The sequence below is a fragment of the Peromyscus eremicus genome, chromosome 14, assembly GCF_949786415.1.
Source record: "Peromyscus eremicus chromosome 14, PerEre_H2_v1, whole genome shotgun sequence".
Classification (NCBI taxonomy): Eukaryota; Metazoa; Chordata; class Mammalia; order Rodentia; family Cricetidae; genus Peromyscus; species Peromyscus eremicus.
Genome location: NC_081430.1, coordinates 52,308,811 through 52,329,746, shown reverse-complemented (window position 1 = coordinate 52,329,746; position 20,936 = coordinate 52,308,811). Strand labels below are relative to the sequence as shown.

General features: G+C 44.3%; 1 protein-coding gene across 1 annotated transcript in view; it reads left to right on the top strand.

The window, feature by feature from the left end:
• Window positions 1-8,936: 8,936 nt before the first annotated feature.
• Dicer1 (dicer 1, ribonuclease III) overlaps window positions 8,937-20,936 on the top strand; it is a 66,882-nt gene continuing 54,882 nt past the window's right edge. Inside the window, exon 1 of the mRNA XM_059279029.1 lies at window positions 8,937-9,113. The gene's annotated coding sequence lies outside the window, so the exon portion shown is untranslated. The remainder of the gene's footprint in view (window positions 9,114-20,936) is intronic.

Sequence of the window (20,936 nt, the reverse complement as noted above, 5' to 3'; positions counted from 1 at the left end):
CAAAAAGCGCTTGACGTGTTGGTCCTTCACTGCCATGCCATCCCCATTCCCAGTGCCCTATACAGGACAATGTGTTCAGGGCTCCTGCAGTGTTTGTGGTATTGGGAGAAGTCTGGTTTGGCTTAGTCCTGTCTGGTACCCTGATGGTGCTGGAAGATACCAGCTTACTGAAGTGATGTGTTCAATGTTCCCAGTGTGACAACTAGACAAGCATCTCTATGTACTTGGAAGCCTTGGCACCAAGCAGTGTCTCTCCCTGTTAGAAAGGATTCTTCTAATGGTGAGTAAGCCTACTGTCTAGGCTGCCTCGGAAGGCTCACACTGTCCTGGTCTAGCCTTCTATAGCTTTCCCACTACAATTTCCTGAAGAAATGAGGATGCCCAGCAAGGTATGATGAAGTGCAATCCTAATTAGTCTTAACAATAAAAATGCAGAGTTAGATATCGAGGGTGAAAGCTGAAAGATCAGAGAAGCAGAGCAGCCAGCTACCAGAGACTTCTTACCTCGTCCTCAGGCTACAGCCCGGCCCCAGCCCTGGTCCTCATCTTTTGCTTGATGAAGCACTGAGTGACTTGTGCCGATTGCCAATCCTCGCTTGATCTTGGGGACCCCTGAGATTGTGCAGCGCATGGATTACATAGGACGTAAGGCCCTGGGTGACTAAGCATCTTGCCTGGCTACTGGACAGCACACGTGTGGTCATGTAGCTGGGAGAGTGGCTAGGAATTCTAACAAGGGTAGAGACTAGAGAGGGTAGCACTGAGAAAACCTGATGGCTTTTAAATTTGGAGATACTTGATCAATTAAAATTTTGGCTACAGTTGTCTAACCCAAGTCCATAATTATTTTGCCGTGCTGTCTTAGTTAGAAATGATATTCTTTTGAGGTTTATTTTTTTGTCTATGATACATTCTGCTGGTTTTTGTACAGATGCAAGGTTTTTTTTTTTTTTTGCATATTAGATACTGTGGTGGCTAACTAATTGTCACTTGGTTCTAAAATCAACTAACCCCTGGGCAGGTCCGGGATGGCATTTCCTAGAACGACCCACCCCTAGAGTGGGCAGCACCTTCTGGCAGTGGCCCAGCCTTTGCGCCTTGCTGGTGAGGGCCTCTACCCTGCTGCTGAACTGCTACCATCAAGGCATTCTAAAGTTATGTCATTAACAAGGAATGCTTTTGATAAAAGGATAAACATATGGGTGGCTGGAAGGGTATAAAGAATTCGTTCAAAATGCCAAATGTTGTTTTTGTTAAAGATGTCAAAGAAATCCCAACAATTGCTGCCAGAGCAATTAGCTATCTATATTAGAGTTCTCTAGAGGAACAGAACTGATAGAATGAATATATACTGGAAGGGGCTTCATTGTAAGATTGGCTTAAATCAGCGGTTCTTAACCTATGGATCACAGCCCCTTTGGGGGTTACATATCAGATATCCTGCACACCAGGTATTTACATTATGATTCATAATGGTAGCAAAATCACAGTTACAAAGTAGCAATGACATAATTGTATGGTTGAGGGTCACAACATGAGGAACTGTCTTAAAGGGTCGCAGCATTAGGAAGGTTGAGAAGCACTGGCTTATACGGTACAGGCTTGGTAGTCCAGCAACAGCTGTCTGCATTGTGAGGCTACGAACCCGGGAGCTGCTTCATCCGTGAGTCTGGATGCCTGGAAGTCCAGATTTGTTTCTGAAGTCTGGGAGGATTCCTGAAGAGCCCTTGGTCTTCAGTCAATGTTGGAGGGCTGAAGAAGCTGATGTCAGCAAAGGATGGCACATCCAGGCTGTTGGGATATTGGAATTGTTTATAATCTAACAGTAGTTTGGGGATAACTGACATTCCTTTTTTTTTAACTTTTTTTTATTTATTCTTTGTGTCTTTCACATCATGCAACTCCATCCCATTCGTTTCTCTGTCCCTTCATATCCACCCTCTGCCCTTGTAAGTTCCCCACCAAAATAAAATAAAATAAAATTTAAGAGGAAAATAAAAGAAAAAAGAGAAAGAAGGAAAAAAAAAAAAACAATCTTGCTGTGGAAGCTGCAGTGTGACACAGTGAGTCATGTAGTAAACACTTTTGTCCAGATATCTTTACTTGCAAGTGTTCATTGCAGAGAGTCATTGGTCTAAGTCCAAGGCCTCTGGTTTCTGCTACACTATCCATGCTAGGCCCTCACTGGAATGCCTCTTGGTTATCCTGATGTTGTTCTGTGTTGTGGAAATCCTGCAGCTTTGGGTCTGCAGGACCAGCCCCTTGACATGCTCCAGTAGATTGCAGATAGGGTGGATATTGGAGTGGGCCAATATATAACCCTGGTTCTGGGCCTGGGTAGTTGCAGGGCTGGTCAGCCCATCAGCTCTCCCTTGTCCTCACCACCAGGGTAAGCTCTCCTGCATTGCACAGGCTAGTTCACCCTTTACAGAGATGAGCAAGGGGTAGGGCTGGTTCTCCAGCTTTCATGTCCTCAGGGTCAGTTCTCTTACACCTGCACCTTCAGGGTCAGCTCTACTGTGCTGCCCAGGTGTGGCATAGGGGCCACTCTCTTGAGTCTCCCGAGTGCTGCAGCTGATGAGGGTCAGGGACAGCTCTCTTGCTCTTATGACCTCAGGGCCAGCTCTCCCATCTGCCTCAGGTGTTGGGGGGGCATCTCTCCCCTGCCCATGCCACCAGATGCCAGGTGAGTAATGGGGACAACTCTCCCACACTCACATCTTCAGGGCTGGCTCATCCACACTTCCACCAACAGAGTCGGCTCTATTGTGCTGCCCAGGTGAGGTGCAGGGCCTGCTCTCCCGAATGTTATAGCTGGTGGTGGGCAGGGGCAGCCCTCCCACTCTTTTTTTTTTTTTTTTTTCATTTTTCGAGACAGGGTTTCTCTGTGTAGCTTTGTGCCTTTCCTGGAACTCACTTGGTAGCCCAGGCTGGCCTTGAACTCACAGAGATCTGCCTGGCTCTGCCTCCCAAGAGCTGGGATTAAAGGCGTGCGCCACCACCGCCCGGCAGCCCTCCCACTCTTATGGCCTCAGGGCCAGCTCTCCCATCTGCCTCAGGTGTTTATGGATGGGTGGAGGGAACTGACTTTTCTGTAATACTGAGTCTCTGCTCCATGAACATGGCATACCTCTCTGTTTATTTTGTCTTAAGTTTCTCTTATCACTGTTTTCTAATTTCAGCATAGAACTCTAGCATACTTGTTAGATTTATCTCAAGTACTTTTTAGCTTTGGGTGCTTTAGACAAACAAACTGATTTGTACTTTCACACTGCAGCCATCACTAGACTTGTGATTTCCAAGGGTGTGGAGTTTGCCGTCTGCCAGCAAGCAAGCACTTCTTCAGTAGATGCCAGGGCCTGCCTCTAATCCTGTTCATTTCTCACATTATCTGCAGATGTCAAGTATAAGGCTGTTGCTCAGCAACCAATTACAAATTGGTATTCTTACAAATCCATTAGAGCAGCTCTCAGAATGCAGGGAAATGGGTTTGCTGGCTTATTATAAAGGGTATTACACAGGATGGATGAAAAGATTTATAGTGTAAGGTATAGGAAAGGGGGCATGGACCTTCCATTCCCTCTCAAGACATGTCACTCACCAGGAACCTCCATATGGCTCTGTCTTGAAGCCTTCAAAGCCTTTTACTTTTTTTGTTTGTTTGTTTTGTTGTTGTTGTTTTTGTTTTCTGTGGGTTTTTTGTTTTGTTTTTCGAGACAGGGTTTCTCTGTGTAGCTTTGTGCCTTTCCTGGATCTCGCTCTGTAGACCAGGCTGGCCTTGAACTTACAAACATCCGCCTGGCTCTGCCTCCCGAGTGCTGGGATTAAAGGTGTGTGCCACCACCGCCTGCCTGCCTTTTACATTTTTATGGAGGCTTCAGTGCATAGGTGCTGGACGTTGGCTACTGGTCATCAACTTCACCTTTACCCTTCTCTCCTCCCCAGAGGCTGGAAGTTCCGTCCTTCTGGCACTGCCCATCCTGAAGGTACTTAGGGACTACCAGCTGTCAGTTACCCCATTAGCATACAAAGACATCCTTTTGAAGGTTCCAGAGATTTTTTTTTTTATGAGTTATATGCCAGGGAACAGTAAAGAACCCCCCCCCCACACACACACACACACACAGAGAGAGAGAGAGAGAGAGAGAGAGAGAGAGAGAGAGAGAGAGAGAGAGAGAGAGAGGCCATTGTAAGACACTTAAAATATGAAATATCTATTATTTATTACTAGAACATAGAAATTCAATTATTTTCATATATCAGCCTTGTATGCAGTGACCTTGGCAAACTCATAAGAGTTTAAGTAGCTCTTCTATGGGTAACTTAGTCTTTTTTATAGGTTTACTTTTCCTTGTTTTTTCACTTTTTATTTGAAAATAATTCCACAGTGATGGCAGGAAAGTTCAAAGATCAGCCCTACACCCTTCATCTCCCAGTCCCACTCGTCTTTGCCAGATCCAGACTGTTTTTAGGACAGAAAAGGATTGTGTATTTTATTTAGTTTTCACTTATCTTCAGTATTCTTCACTCTGAAACCATTTTAAAAATAGTTTTATTACTTACATTCTGTTTACTTGCACACGTCTGTGTGTACGAAGGCACACATGGAGATCAGATCACGTCCTGGGATTGAACTTAGGTCATTAGGGTTAGCTGCAAGGACTCTTACCTGCTAAGCCATCTCGCCACCCTTCTGAAACCAATTCCGAAGTCCTTCTTTGGTTGTTAAGAATTTTGACTGCTCTTCAATTTGGGTCTGTCTGGTGGTTCTACAGCACATTCAGGAAATGCATTTTTTGCAGAAACACTACCAATGTGGTACTGTGGTCATCGCTGGTGACACTAATGACAGAAGATGGATCTGAAAGACCCTGGAGTTCACATCCTTCCTTTTTGGTGGCAGAGCTGACCTTTGGCTGAGCTGGACTAATCAGGACTGTGGAGAGACAAGCCCTTGGACCAACATGTACATTCCAGGGAGGCAAGGCTGTTTCCATGGCTCCTCATGGACAGACCTTGGCCCTTGGCATGCACAGTCCCTAAAACGTTACGCAGGGTTTTCTTTGATAGACTTATATTAAGAAAAATTAGGAAACCAGTCAGGGTAACACAAGCATGTAGCAGTGTGTGTGTTGTTCACCCACCCATCTTGGGCTGTGGCTGTTTGCTGCACATCTGGCTGCTGGCCAAAGCAGACACTGTCCTGCTGGGACTTTGGCCACGAGGTACACACATCTGTGCTCTGCCCACGCTGCATAATAATGAAGATCAGGATCTGCATGCACTCTGCCATTCTCCGAGGGGCATTTTCCCTATGGACCCCTCCATAGCCGTACTTCTAACTTGACACTTAGACATTTGTGTTACTCTAGTGGGTGTGTCTGTGATCCCCTCCCATGGCAGCTGACTTTATCTGGGTGAGATGGCATCTGCTAGGCGGCTCTTCTGTAAAGTTACCACTTTTCAAAGAAGAGTTCAGAGGGCATGCTTTGAATCTGTGTGGGGATCTCTCATGCCTCGTTCAACACTTATCCACCAGATTTAGTAAACACAATTGCCAAATGGTGATCGTTGCCATCCCACTACCCCTTCTAAGATTACTCGATGGTAAGGAAGAGCTTTTGCTCCTCCTCAGTTACTTATTCTTTGTTGTGTCAGTGTGGACTCATGAATTTCTGAGGGAAAAGAAAAGTTAGCTCGCAGAAAATGCATTGCATGTGGTATTGTACCATTGTTTAGTGTGGCTTGAAATAGCAGCCGAGATTCCTGGAGATCCAAACAAAATGTGAAACTCTATCCCTTACAAGATTTGATAGCTCCACATTGAAAACAAACCAGCAACTGGAGTGTGGACAGACAGACCACTGGAATGGAGAATTTCAGAACCCAGATATTCTACAAATGGCTAGTAAATGGGCAATTGTGTAGGTGTCTGGGGTGGGGGTCATTTGGAATCATGCCTCACCCCATACACTGGATCGATTCTAAATCGATCAGTATTGAATTGCAAAAGACTGGTGAATGATGGCAAACCAGGAGCTCTTCCACATTGCTATAGATATGTCCTGTATTTGTATATACTACATTAAAAACAAGATATAGTAAATGTGTATACGCCAGGGTTGTTGTAAATGAAGAAGACAGAATAAATAAGTTCCTTGGCTTGTTTGTGAAGGCAAGTTTGAAGAATGAACAAGAAACAATCGTTTGCTGTTGGGGCTTGAGAATGCATGTAGGGGACAGACTCTCCTTTACTCTTTCTTTTCTTTTCTTTTTTCAACTGGGTTTCTCTGTGTAACAATCCTGGCTGTCCTGGAACTCACTTTGTAGACCAGGCTGGCCTTGAACTCATAGAGATCTGCCTGCCTCTGCTTCCCAAGTGCTGGGATTAAAGGTGTGCACCACCACTGCCTGGCCTTACTGTTTATTTTTCATTGCTGCTTATTGTAATCCTGAAGGATGCATCTCAAATGCTAAAATTCTGAATATTGAAAAACCCAAAGATTATTATGGGTCAACTCTAAAACCCCCAAACAGAGCAAGGTATATAGAGAGCACTTGCCTAGCATGCATGGGTTCAATGACCAGCAGCTCTGAATTCACAATTCTGGAATTGTGTTGAATTGTGACATGTTGAAAAGGGAGGCTGTATATGAGGACTAGAAGGCTGAATTATGGGGAGAAATTGGTGCATTTTGATTGGCTGTTTATTGGTGAGGGTCTTTCCAGAGGTGATCAGTGTGTGAGTTGAGTGGTCAGGTGGGAGGGGTTTCTTTTGCAGCTGTTTCTGAAAGGCAATGTTCCTGAGAGCAAGACACTGTCCAACTGCATTAGCAAAGATCACCCTTTGTGGAGATACACACACACACCAGGGCTGTGGCATGTAGCTCAGGCTAGGCTTCATCTGTGATTTTGTTATCTCAACCTCTTCCTCGTGCTTGGATAGTCCAAATTCATTTTTTTTTTTATTTGAAAGACAGATGGACCACCATGCTCTCCAGTTATTAAAAACAAAACAAAACAAAACAAAAAAACCCAATAAAATCAGAAACATCTGCTAGTGGACAAGCCCAGTTGGCTTAAAATAATTTTTATTTTTGTGATGTGTGTGTGTTGGGAGGAGGATACAACAATGTGTGTGGAGGTAAGAGGGTAACTTTGAGGAATCAGTTCTCTCTTTCCACCTTCAGGTGGGTCCCAGGATTTGAACTCAGGTTGTCAGGTTTGCAATGCAAGCAAGCAACTTTACCAGCTGAGCCATCCTGCTGGCTTTGAGCTGGTCCTGAGAGACTATGGAAGGAAAACAGGAAGAAACATCAGTTCTACCCATCCCCAGTCCTGCTGCCAGTGTACCTCAGTGCAGCCCTACACTTTTTATCAGATTTCATTCTGCTTATAAAGGGCCACTTTCAAAAACCCTTTATGTCTTCTCTAGGGAGATCTATTGCCTACAGTGCTTTATTTTATTTATTTTTATTTTTATTAAGAAACATTTTTTCAATGTGGTCAGCCAAAACCATTTTATTTCCTAATTTACCCATGATGTTAAGCCATTAACATCAAGCCAATTAACACATGACCAAAATTTGAGCACAGGCAGGACTGAATGAACATACCAGCTGGGAAGACAGCATAAGATTTAAATCTCAGTTGTTCATATCCTAGCTGCAGACTTATTGGAGGTTACTCCGGGTTTTTTCCCCTCTGTTAAAATGGGAAGGACATAAGGTACACAGGCCTGTAAGCCTTAAATTCAATGCTAGCCAATGAAGCTTAAAAATTTCTAGTGCTCACATCAGAGAAATAAACGGGAGGCTGGAGAACTGGCTCGGAGGTTAGGAGCATTTGTTGTGAAATCATGAGGATCCCAGCTCCAAGCCAGGCATCTCACACATACTCACAGACACACCAATAAATGAATGAACTGATCTTTTTAAAGTTAGGCCTCCTAGTTCCAGGCCAGCCTGGTCGACACAGTGAGACCTGGTTTCAAAATAATAATAATAATAATAATAATAATAATAATAATAATAATACACTAGTTTTTATTCTAATAAATAAACCACTTCAACTTGTAAGTACAAAGATGAGCAAATCATACCTCCACCTTAATTCAGAGAGGCAACAGTAATCACGTGGGACTGGTGGCCACCCCACTGAATGCAGTGCAGAGGGACAGCTGCCACTAAACGCTTCCAGGGGCAGAGAGAAGCCAGGTGCTAGTACCATCTATCCCTCACCTGGAGTAGAGCTGTCTAGGGGGGGAATCTTCTGGAAGAGATGCCAACATGGGAGGTGGGAGAGTGTCCTGCACTAAGATGGTTTTCTTTAAGTCAGCCTCTTTACTCCTTTGAACTCTGAGCAAGGAGGCGCGGCAGAAGGCTCCGACCTATAAAACCAAGCGTCTGCACACCGAGGGCATTTTCTGGTTGTCCAAGTTGGCCTCCAGGGCTGGCCACAGGGCCCAGTTCTGGGGACCCAAAGGGCCGTGCAGAGAGGCTTGCAGATGGATCCGTGAAGGTGCCACCAGAGCTGGGAGGCTCCTCTAGACTAAGTCCAGACTGCGTAGCCCGCGGCGGCCGAGGCGGCGGGGCCAGAAGTCCTGCTGCCCGCCCGACTGCGTTACACAGCTTGGTCTTCGCGATGGGCCGCAGACAACGTCTCGGCCGGAGCCCGCTGTTTCCTAGCTCCTGAATGGCTGGGGTACCCGGATTAACCTTTCACCTCCGCACTCCGTCCAATCACAGGACGGCTTTCATGCGGCCGCGGGGCGAGCGAGCGAGGGGGCGCGGAGCGGCGGCGCGACGCCGGTGGGATTCTCCAAGCCGCTGTGCGCCGTCGCCGCGGGCCGAGCGCGGGCTGCGGGCGAGCAGGGCGCTGCGCAGTCTCCGCAGGCGCGGGCGGGAGGGGTCGGGGCGCGGCGCGGTGAGGCGCGGGCGGCTCCGGGCCCAGGTGAATGGAGTAACCTGACAGCGGGAACGAGGCGACGGCGAGCGGCAGGAAATGGCGGCGGCGGCGGCGGCGCCGGGCGGCACCGGGAGGCCTGGGCTGTGACGCGCGCGCCGGAGCGGGGTCCGATGGTTCTGGAAGGCCCGCGGCGCCCAGTGCTGCAGGTGAGGCGGGCTCCCCCTGGGCCGCTTTGTGTCCCGGCCCGGGGGGATTGCAATGCCCGGGCCGCCTCTTGTGCGAGGCCCACGCGGGCGCCGGGAGCAGGCCGCGACGCCGAGCCCGGGCGGGTGACGGTCCACGCGGACCTCGGCACCCTGGGACTCAGAGCCGGGGCCTCTCCGCGTCCCGGCCCTGGGAGCAGGAGCGGGCTTTGACAGGTCCTGTTCGGCGTTCGAAGCCCGGGCGAAGATCGGAGGTGCATACGCGGGCCGGCGTCCCCGGGAGCGACCCGGGCCTGCCGAATGGCGCGGGACCCGTGAACACCTCAGAGGACCAGGAGGGGGACAAGGCCTCGGGCGAGGTGATGGCTAGAGCCCTGGGAGGGATTGTTGTATGTTTATTGGCAGGTGACCAGGGCTGGCCCCAGGGGGCGGGTGGCCGAAGCCATCTTTTTGGCCCCTCCTCTCGGGTCGCTGTGCCTGGACCCTGCGAAGGGGCTTTCATTGGGCAAATGGTGTGCCTTTCAGGCTAGCACACCAGAGTGGGTTGCCTAGCAGAGCTGAGCTGCCCTTGTGATTTTGCCTGCAGGACAGCGCCAGTGTCCTGAAGATTTGCTTAAACAGATGATTGAGGAGTCTTTGATCTATAGCCCTTGCTTTTGTGAGGAGAGTTGTACTTAAAGGGTTAAGTTACTAATGTGTGATGTCATAAGTATTCTGATGATCGAGTGTTGAAAACCTCCATCTGATGAAAGAGAATTACATGGGAGCTCGCCCCTGCCTGAGTTTCTGAATCTTTGCAGTCCTGATTTGTCAGTTTTCTGAGGAGCCGCACCATCAGTCAGTAGAAAAAGGGCGAAAGTTTAGCAACTTGGGAAATATGACACCTGCTATAAAATGCATTCACGAAGTTGGAAATTCATTGGTATAAACATTAAACTTTCTAAGTAAAATTTCCATTGAGCTCAAAAATTTATTAAAAGATGAATTCTGGGTGAGGCTGGTGCAGTAGTTTTGATATTACTGATACCTTTGGAAACTGAGTTCTGGGATCATCTGTTGTGCCAAGTGTCTTTGAGGCTACCTGTGGCACATGCAGTGTGTAATATAAGTGCACGTGCTCATGAACGGAGAGTGTATTTTATTAGAACTGTCAGCACCAAGGGTTGCTTTTAGTAGCCTAAGTTTGTGAATGACTCCAAAAGGTAACTGGTTTGGTTTCAGTTGGGTGGTAAAGGACCTTACAACTACTTTAGTAAGGGTTGCCTTTACTTTCCATGCTGAATACTGCATTATGGCAGCTCTTCTGGGTAGGAATTGTATAGCTAGGCTCTCTCCCAGTTGCTGAGCTTTCTTGTCTTGGATTTAGAAAATGTTTTGATGTAGCTTATTTCTGTCTTTCTTGAACTCAGGATGCTTCTACCTCACTCAGTCTCTCTGGCCTGGAATTACAAGCGTGCACCGCCAGGCCTGACTCCCTTGGTTCTGATTGGATAGTGATTTTGTGGTGGTGGATAATGAATAGTGTTTAGGTGTAGTTCTGCTTTCTAGGGAGGATAACTTTTATAGCATAGCGTTCTAGCATTGCCATATCTTACTCTTTGCTGCTGCCTGATGATGTGAGACAGTGACGTCACTTGAGAAGGTGGATGTGCTCTAAGTATTCCCTCTCTGCAGCCTGCACATGCTTATGTGTGGCAGGTAAGGAGGACATTGGGTAAATCTCATCAATATGTGCCAAGATGTGTCAGGTTCTTTTCACACATTCTCATTGAATTCTTGGTGTGTTGGTGTAGTGACCACTTTCCTGATTTTACACACTAGGGAAGTGAGACTCGGTGATGATTACTTCTGTCTGCCTGAGCCTTGACTGATTCATGGTTTGGTTCCAGAATGCCAGCGTGCCTACTTCTCAAAGTGTGCTGTCCAAGTGGATTTTCGGCAGTCTGCATGAAGTGTGTTAATATAGGTCGAGTGGGGAAGCTCTGTCAAACTGAATGTTCAGGTGACCTCTGCTCATCTGAATGTTTCCAGCTGTTTTAAAATGTGACAGAATACACATGATTGCAGCTTTAGCCATTAAGTGTACAGTGCAATTGCATTCACATTTTGCAGTTATTGCCACTATCCAACTCCAAACATCTTCTCTCACTGGGACACTTTCCCCGCCTAAACACTAACTGCACATTCTGGCCTTCATTCCTAAGTGACCACCATTTTCTCTTCTCCTTCTGTTTGAGTTTGGCTATGCTAGGAACCCCATGTAAGTATAGTCATTCAGTATTTGTCTTTGAGTTGGTGTATTACACCGACATAGTACCTTGGGACTTGATGTCATGCATGCATCAGTTCGTCACTTTGAAAGGCTGACTGATATTCTGTTTGTATGTATAGATGGTCCCTAGCTTATAATGGTTTGACTTGACTTTTTTTAGCTTTAAGATATGTGAAAATGTGCAGTTACAGTAGAAACTTCTTTAAATTTTAAATTTTTGATTCTTTTTCCTGTCCTAGTCAGTTATGTGATCGTGAGGGGTAACCAAATGATACCATACACTGTGCTCTGTTGTTGAGTTAGAAAGTTTGATATGCTAAGTACACACTTTTCCCAGTTCTCTGTTTTCAACTTAGAAGTGGGTTTCTAGGGCCATCGATAGTGGAGGAGCACCTGTGTATGTCCTGTTCTGCTTTTCCAGCCGATTGTGGGTGACAACCTGGGGTTTCCATCTTTGAGAGTAGTTGGTGCTGTGAGCATGGATGTGAATGGCTCTGATCGGGGCCTGCTGTCATTTCTTCTTTTGGGCATAGACCCCAAAGTGGTCTTGGTTGTTGATCATTAGATCAAAACACTAGGCTCAGCTTTCTTCCAGACTCTTAATTTCCTACAAATAGTTTCTCTGTGACAATAAAGGACTAGAATCTTCTCCCAGTCCAGGGGTTACTGATTTTTAGAATCTTGGTTCTTACCACAGTAAAGCAAACAGGGATTCTTATCACAGAATGTTTTTAGTGGATCAGCAGGCTGTTATGCCCTGATGGAGCCAGAGGAAGGGGCTGCTAAGATTTCTGTGTACCTTGTACAAATAGAAAGTTGGAGCCCGGTGATTATTTTGTTTACCTTAGGATCTGCTATTTGAGCATTCAAGAGTTTAGCTCATCCTCAAAGCCAACAGATGTGTGTGTGTTGTGCTGGCTTTTATTTACAGATTTCTTTGCAGTATCTTCAAACTAGGCTATGGAGGTAACAGTGTTTCAGTAGTATTCTACCTCTTTAGACTATGCTGCTTAGACCTTTTAGCCTCTTTTTCCTGATTCTTTGATGATTACCAACATTTCTAAAGAGACTCTAGTTTTCAAAAATTCTATGCATAGATGAGCATTTGTATAATAATGTTTTCTGAGAAAGGATGTAGGACATCCTTATGATAATAAAAAGGTGTTTTAGAGAACTGTGAAATAATAGTGCAGGTGTAGAATAGTCTATGGATGGGAGAATTATGTGAAGAGCTTCAAGCAAAGATAATTATTCACAGCTTACGTGTAACTAAAGTGCTTTTACTTTTTTGTTTTGTTTTAATTTGCCAAAGTGAAAGAGGAACTAGGGCTAATTATAGTTGCCATCGATTGATGAAGGAAGTGTACCAGTTAGCCAGGAGCAGCAGACTTTTCTCCTTTATGAACAGGGGTTGATTGTTTGGATTCTCCCACAAAATAACATTGTCAGTGTATGGAGACAGTGTTGACCTATACAGGTGATAGAGAAACACAGTCAAAAGCACAAAGCACAGTCAGAAAGCCTTGGTAAGATGGCATGTGTGGTTCTGGTGATGTCATCTCCAGTGGAGTTGAAGTGTCCCTTGTAGCATGCAGGTTTTGACTGGTGGCAGGTAAGTTCATTGAGGAGTGTACCCTCTGGGGCACTAGAAGCAGTCAGGACTTTGCAAACAGTGGTATTTTTGCTGGCCTTCAGGAGTGTGTGTTGAGTGAAAAAGTAGGACTGCTTGTGTGGTGGTTTGGACCTGATAAATAAAAGATCATAGAGAGAAAAGTATATGTTTGAGGTGTAGCTAGGGAAATGGGAAATTTTGGCCATGTGAGAAAGCCTTCCTTGAATATCAGGTCCAGTGACTTTCTTATCTCATGTCCTTTCTTATCTCATGTCCTGTCAGTGACTAAACTGACAGGACATGAAGATGCTCAGGTAGCTTTTAGGCCTAGAGCTTGAGTTTGGCCACCTGCTGAGGCTTGGTTCCTGAGACACAGAAGCCACATAGTAACATGATATGTTCTTAGCTATGCTGAGGTTTATAGTATCACAAGGATTAAGCACACATGTGTTGTCACTGCCACACACAGCACTTGTGTAAAGGAGTACTTGGTTTTGCCAAGTAGATTAGTCTATCTTTATAAAACTTTTTGAAGGTTTTAGAAACTAACAGTGTTGTGAAGAGGAATCCTGCTGGCATGGTAAGGCTTTTGAAAAAGATCTTGACTCCCCTGATAATGGACAGATCATGCCCTTGGGTTCTTCTCCGCTTGTACATGAGCTGTGCTTGTGTGAGCACTGCAGACTAGGAGAAGTATCTGGAGTCATGGAAGAGAGTTGCTGCAGTACTTGGAGATTGATTAGTACTGGCGACATTTTCATTGTTGAGCTGGCTAATCGCAACTTATTTTTTAAGTGACAGATGAGTGTATGTGATAAAGATTTTTAAAAACACATTTGAAAAATATTCTCTTGGGGGTTATAAAACAAGACAATCAGTTCAGAATAAAAAAAATACACTTAATCCAAATAATGAGAGCAGAATGCTAGTTTAAAGATGTGATCTTTGGGTTGAGGCAGAAGCTCAGTAGTAGAGCATTTGCCTGGTGCTCTGGGTTCAATTCCCAGCCTGGCTAAAAACTGACCTTTGAGGTGATAGAAGAAAGTTATTTGCTTAGGAGTTAAATTCGTAACTACTTATTCATTCATTCACTTATTTTGAGACATGGTCTCATTATGTAACCCTGGTCTGCCTGGAATTTACGATGTAGACCAGATGGGCCTTGAACTTGCAGAGATCTCCCTGCCTTTGACTTCTAAGTGCTGGGATTAACAGTGAGCACTAGTACTTCTGGCTTATCATTAACTATTTGAAGGAAAAAGTAAGACAATAGAGTTGTCTAGCACTTGGAGATATTTTGAAGTCAGACTTTCTGTCTTCTGTTGGGAAGAGCAAAGCTAAGGGACGCTAAGGTAAACATAGACAAGCCTATGGTCTCTCTCCTTTCCCACATCTTGGTGCACAGCTTCACTCACCTGTGGCATCTTAGTGGTACTGTGGGCTTCATCCATTTCAAACTCCACCATCATAGCGTTTAGGAGTGCTGAGGAGCTAATGTTCAGTGTTGGAGGACCAGGGTTTCACACTAACTCTTGTAGCTTATCACCGAGACACACTGGGCCCCTGGCGGCCTCTGAATCTCCGTGTTCTCCTCAGTAAGCTCTTGGTCCCTGGAAGCTGTCAGGAAACAGTTTGCTGCCCAGTTCTGGCCTATTTCTTATTATTGATAAAATTTAGATGACACTATTTCTCTTCAGATATGTACTTTAGAGAACATTTTGCTATATTCTTTGTGTAACTAGATTATGCCATGACTTCCATGTTACTAATACTGAAATACATATCCAGTTTCATAACGGAAGGCAGTCCAAAAAAGTGGGCTTATGCACAGCATTTTCATAGACGAGTTTTCTTTTTGTTTTTGTACTTATATATTCTATGTGCATATATTAGTATTAGTAATATTCAAAGAAAAAAGCTATCAATGTGAGAGGGAGTAGGGGCGTGAGAGGAGTGGGAGGGAAGGAAGGGAATGATTAAAATGATGTAAATATGTATATATGTACATATATAACTTTTGCATATTTTCATTTTTCCCTTTTATTGAAAATGGATTTTTTCCCTCACATAATATATTTTGACTATGGTTTTCCCTCCCTCAACTTCTCACAGTTCCTCCTCATCTGCCCTCCCATCTAGATCCACCCCCTTTATAAAACATACAGGTTTCTAAGGGATAATAATAAATTATAAGAAGACAAAACGAAAACTAACACATTGGAATAGGACAAAACAAATAGAAAGAAAAGAATCCAAGAGAAGGCATGAGAAGCAGATACAGACACCAAGACACACTTGTTCACACACTCAGGAATTCCATAAAAACACTCAATTGGACACCATCAATTATACCAAAGGACCTGTAGGGTAAAAAGAGAGCAATAAAATAAAAACTTTTAAAAGATAAAAAATTCTTTAAAAGCCCTGACACATTATGAGACAAGGACCCTCTAAAGGTAACATTGAGTTCATTTTGTCTTGGCCATGTATTTCTGGGCATGCAGCTACCCTTAAGAGTAGTTGGTTTCTCCCCTGAGACTCCCTGGAGAAAAGTGGCTCTCATTTGCAAGTGGTTATCTGTTGGAGATAGCTTCTGGGTTAGGAATGGGGCATGTATCCACTTCTGCTTTCCGCTCTAGGACCCCACCTGGTGCAGACCTGTGCAGGTCCTGTGCATGCCGCCTCAGTCTCCGTGAGTTCAGATGTGCGTTGATCGTGTTGATTTAGAAGGCCTTGCTTCCTTGGTGTCCTCCGCCCTTCTGGCTCTTCTACTCTTTCTGCCTTTTCTTCCAAAGGATTCCCTGAGTCCTGGGGGGAGGGATTTGATGGAGACATCCTGTTTAAGGCTAAGTGCTCTAAAGTCTCTCTTCTACTCTTTGCATATTGTCTAGGTCTCTATATTTCTTCCCATCTGCTTCAGGAGGAAGCTTTTCTAACGATGGATGAGCAAGGCACTGATCTATAAGTATAGAAGAATCTCATTAGTAGTCATTTATTGATATGTTCCTTTAGTAGAATGGTAGTATTGGTTTTAGTATTTGGTCCCTGGCCTATCTAGTCTCAGATTCTTGGTCACCCAAACAGTGTTGGGTATGGGTTCCAGCTCGTGGAGTGGGCCTTAAGTCAAGTCAGTTAGTGGTTGGTTACTCCTACAAGCTTTGTGCCACTATTGGACCACATATTTTGCAGGCAGGACACCATTGTATATCAAAAGGTTTGTAACCAAGTTGGTGTGTACATTTCTCCTTTGATAGCATGCAGAGTACCTTCCTGTACCAAAGATGCTAGCATGCTAGCACAGAGGGGTGAGAGCTCTGTGTAGGCACTAGCTTGACTTCTCTATGTTCAATGAGTTGTGTAGGTGTTTTCTTCAGCATTAGGGCCTTGCTGCAAAGACAGTTTTCTACAAGGCTTATCCACACTGGTTAGTTGGTTCTCTGTGACAGTGGTGCCAGGTCTTAAATGTCTCCAACTTGCCCCAAATAGCCTTCCTCACTGTTATGCATGAATAAGTGTGCTACCCTGTCATAGTACTTTAAGCTGGCATAACCTTTCTATGTGCTGTTTGACCTGATGTAGACCAGTCGTTCTTTGGCTTTTAAACTTCTGCTTTGATGGAATATATGACTCACACCCCCCAAATATGCATCTATATCTATAATTTTTTTTTTGGTTGTGAGCCTAGCCTTTAACGGCTGAGCCATCTCTCCAGCCCTATATCTATAATTTTATATAATGTAATAGGAGATATAGGCAAGCCCATCCATCTATAGACATTTGAGTTAGGCTATGGCTACTCATAAACAAGTAATGGGCTAATACAGGGACAAAATTCTGAATATCCTCAGGACAGATATGTTTGAAACTTAACTGATAGTGGAAACTAAGACATATTTTAAAAACCTATGGTCAGCCAAGCAGGGATGTCCCATGCCTTTAATCTCAGCACTTGGGAGGCAGAGGCAGGTAAATCTCTGTGAGTTGGAGGCCAGTCTGGTCTACAGAACTAGTTCCGTGACAGTCAGAGTTACACAGAGAAACCCTGCCTTGAAACAAAATAATAACAAATAAATAAATACCTACAGCCAAGCTGAGATGACAACAGCATATACCTGAAATTCCAGCACTGGGCAGGAGGATCATGAAGTCAAAGCCAGCCTGGGGTTACCTAGTGAGATTCTGCCTCAGAACACCAATGCTCACATTCTGTAACTTGGTTTGTCATTAAGGGCAAGTCAGCCTGGACTGCTGTGTTTTGTTTTTTTTCATAAGTCTCGAGATCAAGTATACTAGATCCATCAGATACCTTACAGTCAGTAATCTCTTAAACACTGTAATCTAGGGACTTCTCCATTTCAGACTGAGACAGTACATTAAAAATAAGATCTGGGTAGATTGCCCTTGTCAAACTTTACAATTGACGACTAAAAAACATGGGGATGATGGAACCGAGACCTTCTGGGAAGAGCGTCCAGGATGGAGGCCTTGGGAGTAAGGTTGAACACTAGAGAAAGCCTTGGGTGGGTTGGCAGCATCTTAGAGACAGACATTCTGTCTCCTCTAGTGCAGCTTGGTGTTGCTGACTGAGAATCTGACAGACTCCGCGCTGTCAGATTTGCTACACTCTAGATAGCCAACAGTGTGTAGACATTGAGAAGCCTGTCCATGGTCCTGCTCATACTTTATTACACCTGTATATGCCACTGTGTTGATGCTGTCTATTTCTTCAGGATAGAGTACTGTATAACTAAATATTAAAAGGGGATTTAAATCCCAAGTTCTAATCTTTATGTGTGTATGTTACATATAATAAAGTCAGGTAATGTCAGGCTAATCATAATTGTGAGAATTTTAAGGACAAGACAAACTTCTGGTGGTAGAAGTGATAGGAACCTAAAGTGTGGATGCAGTGTGGAGCAGAGTTAGTGTTGAGCTGTTCTTTGAGCAGGCTGGGGCTTCCTAACACTTTGGATCTTCAGGATAATTTTTTGTTAAGATAGGCTTTAGCTTCCAGCCTCTTTCCAGTTGAATGCCTGAAGCTTTTCTTAGGTGTTTATAAGAAGTTTCAACTGTCTCTGGTAGACATATTGTGTGTGTGTGTGTGTGTGTGTGTGTGTGTGTGTGTGTGTATGTGTGTGTGTGTGTGTACATATATATATAATGTATTATGAATGTATAAAGATATAAGAAAATATAAACTATATACAGAGAAATATATACACTTATGTAGACACTTGTGGCCTTGGCCTAAGTGGGGAAATGCCCCCATAAGATGCCTGCCTGCATTGTCTATATCACATGAAGAATTCAGACTAGGACTTGTGGTATAAATTTACTTAGCTTATGCTAATCATTTCTCTTAAAATACCACTTCTTATTTCACCAGAGAAGTAAGGTATTGTGTAGATTGATTTCAGGATTGTGCGTTTCACTTAATTGTCCTGTTTCTTCTCTTAATCTGGAAGGTTCTTAGCTTTTTCCTGATGCTGTTTTGTGAAATGAATATCAGATTTGGTTTTGTTTCCTAGTGGTTGGATTCAGGCCTTGTACTTTGGGCAGGAAAGCTTCATGAGATACATGTCATATCCCACTGTCTTCAAGGCTAGACCCAGATCATCTTTTATTAATGTAGAGGAGAATTTGAGTGGTTAGCAGTTACTTGAGGCCGATGAGAATGACTGTAGTTGGATGATGTCACATTAATTGCTGTGCAAATTGACACTCCATAGCTTTGACAGTTTCATTCTAACCTTTCCATGGGGCTTGGAGTGTCATGGATGGAGATGTTAACCTGTTAAAATAGTTCAGGTTGTTTAAAGTCTTGTGGAAATAGAAGATATTTAAACTGAGTTTTGTATTTTAACTCCAGAAAGCTGCTTTATATTAATAGATGTGAATTTAAGGTTAGAGCAAGAAAGTTGGGGCTTTGTGTGTATGTTTTTTTAAAGACAGGATCTCCCTGTGTCCTCAGACTGACCTTGAACTTGGAATCCTCCTGCCCCAGCCTCTTCAGTGCTGCTTGCTGAGTGTTTGGATTACAGAATGCAGGAAGTGCTAGAGCCATAGTTTATTCTTAGAATTAATAAGTAACAGTGAATTATGAATATTGCTTTCCTGCATTCCAGACATAGTTTGGAATTTACAGTAAGTTAATAGATGAGCAAATTAAGTCATGGACAGTGGTAGCTAATAGGATTGTAAGTGAGGATAAGGTTCTCTTTCTTTTCAGAGATCTTGAGCTTTTGGGAGGCATGGCAGGAACGGACCCTGATTGGATATTTAGATAGCCCACACATGGGGTTGGTGAGTGATAGGGAGTGGTGATCGGCTGTGTTGCGAGGAGGGAGGATGGCCAGGCACTACACAGCTTTACCCTTGCCTGGAGCTTTGCTGTCTTTTCATATTTATTAAACAACTACATACAGTGTTCACTTAGATTTGCTTTGCAGAGTCAACCCCTTTTTAAGTTCTCTCTCTCTCTCTCTCTCTCTCTCTCTCTCTCTCTCTCTCTCTCTGTGTGTGTGTGTGTGTGTGTGTGTGTACATACTTTGACAGTGCTTTTTCCAAATAGCTATCCTTTGGTGTGATAGATTGGGAGAAGATAGACACAGACTAGATAAAATTATAGCGTTTCTTGCACAGTGTTAAGAGCAAGGTATGGAGAATCAAGTGCAAGCCTGAAAGCTAGTGGTGTGTTAACTATTTACCTCTCCAAACAAAACTGCAGAGTAGGTGTCATAAGGGCAATTGGAAAGATGTGGAGGGAGGGTGTCTTTGCTCTTCTGGGGCCATACTGTCATTTTTCTGAGAAGGGCTGTGAGGAAGCAAACAGTTGGCTGGAGCCTAGGGATACTTTCATGTGGACAGTTTTGCTGGGTTGAACTTGTTAAAAATGGCATTTTACTTATGTTAAACTTTATTTGGGACAATATAATGAAAATCTAAGCATAATACATTGTGTTACACAGAGCCAGTCCTGGTAGTGCACATAAACGCAACAATCAGTATTATGTTTATTATTAAATAAACCACTGAAAACATTTTCACTAAATTTTCTTCTGCAATGAGGTACTACATGGGTGGTTAAGAATAGCAGCCAGGGGCTGGAGAGATGGCTCAGAGGTCAAGAGCACTGACTGATCTTCCAGAGGTCCTGAGTTCAATTCCCAGCAACCACATGGTGGCTCATAACCATCTGTAAAGAGATCTGGTGCCCTCTTCTGGCCAGCAGGCATGCAGGCAGAACACTGTATAAATAAATAAATCTTTCAAAAAAAAAAAAAAAAATAGCAGCCAGGAACTGGGAAGACAGCTCAGCAGGTAAAAATACTTATCCAATATCCAAACAAAAAAGCCAAAAGAGGAGGCACCCACATTTAATCCCAGCACCAGAAAGTGGATACAGGAGGATCCCTGGGGCTTGCTGGCAGCCAGTGTAACCAAATCACAAAGCTCCCTGTCTAGTGAGTGACCTTGTGGGCGGAGCTGCAGAGATGGCTCAGAGTACTCAGCACTAGCTGCTCTTCCAGAGGACCCAGGTTCAATTCCCAGCACCTACTTGGCACCTCACAGCTGTTTGTAACTCTAGTTTCAGGAGTTGTCTGACGTCCTTTCCTGACCTCCGTGGGCACTGTATGCATGTGGTGCGCAGACATACATGCAGGTAAAATAGAGTATACATAAAATGAAAATAAAGAAGAAAAAAATTAAATAATAAAAAAACTAAATGGGGTTGGGGAGATGGCTCCTGGGTGAGAACCCTAGCTGGGCCTGCATGAGGACCTGAGTTCTGATCCCTAACAACCACAGAAAAGCTGGGTGTGGCCGTGCCCACATGTAAGCTCCAAGCTAACGGGGGCAGAGACAGACAGCTCACTGGCCAGCCAGCCTGGTTTATTTACAGTCATGGCTAAATGTTATCAAATGTGACATAACAGGAGAG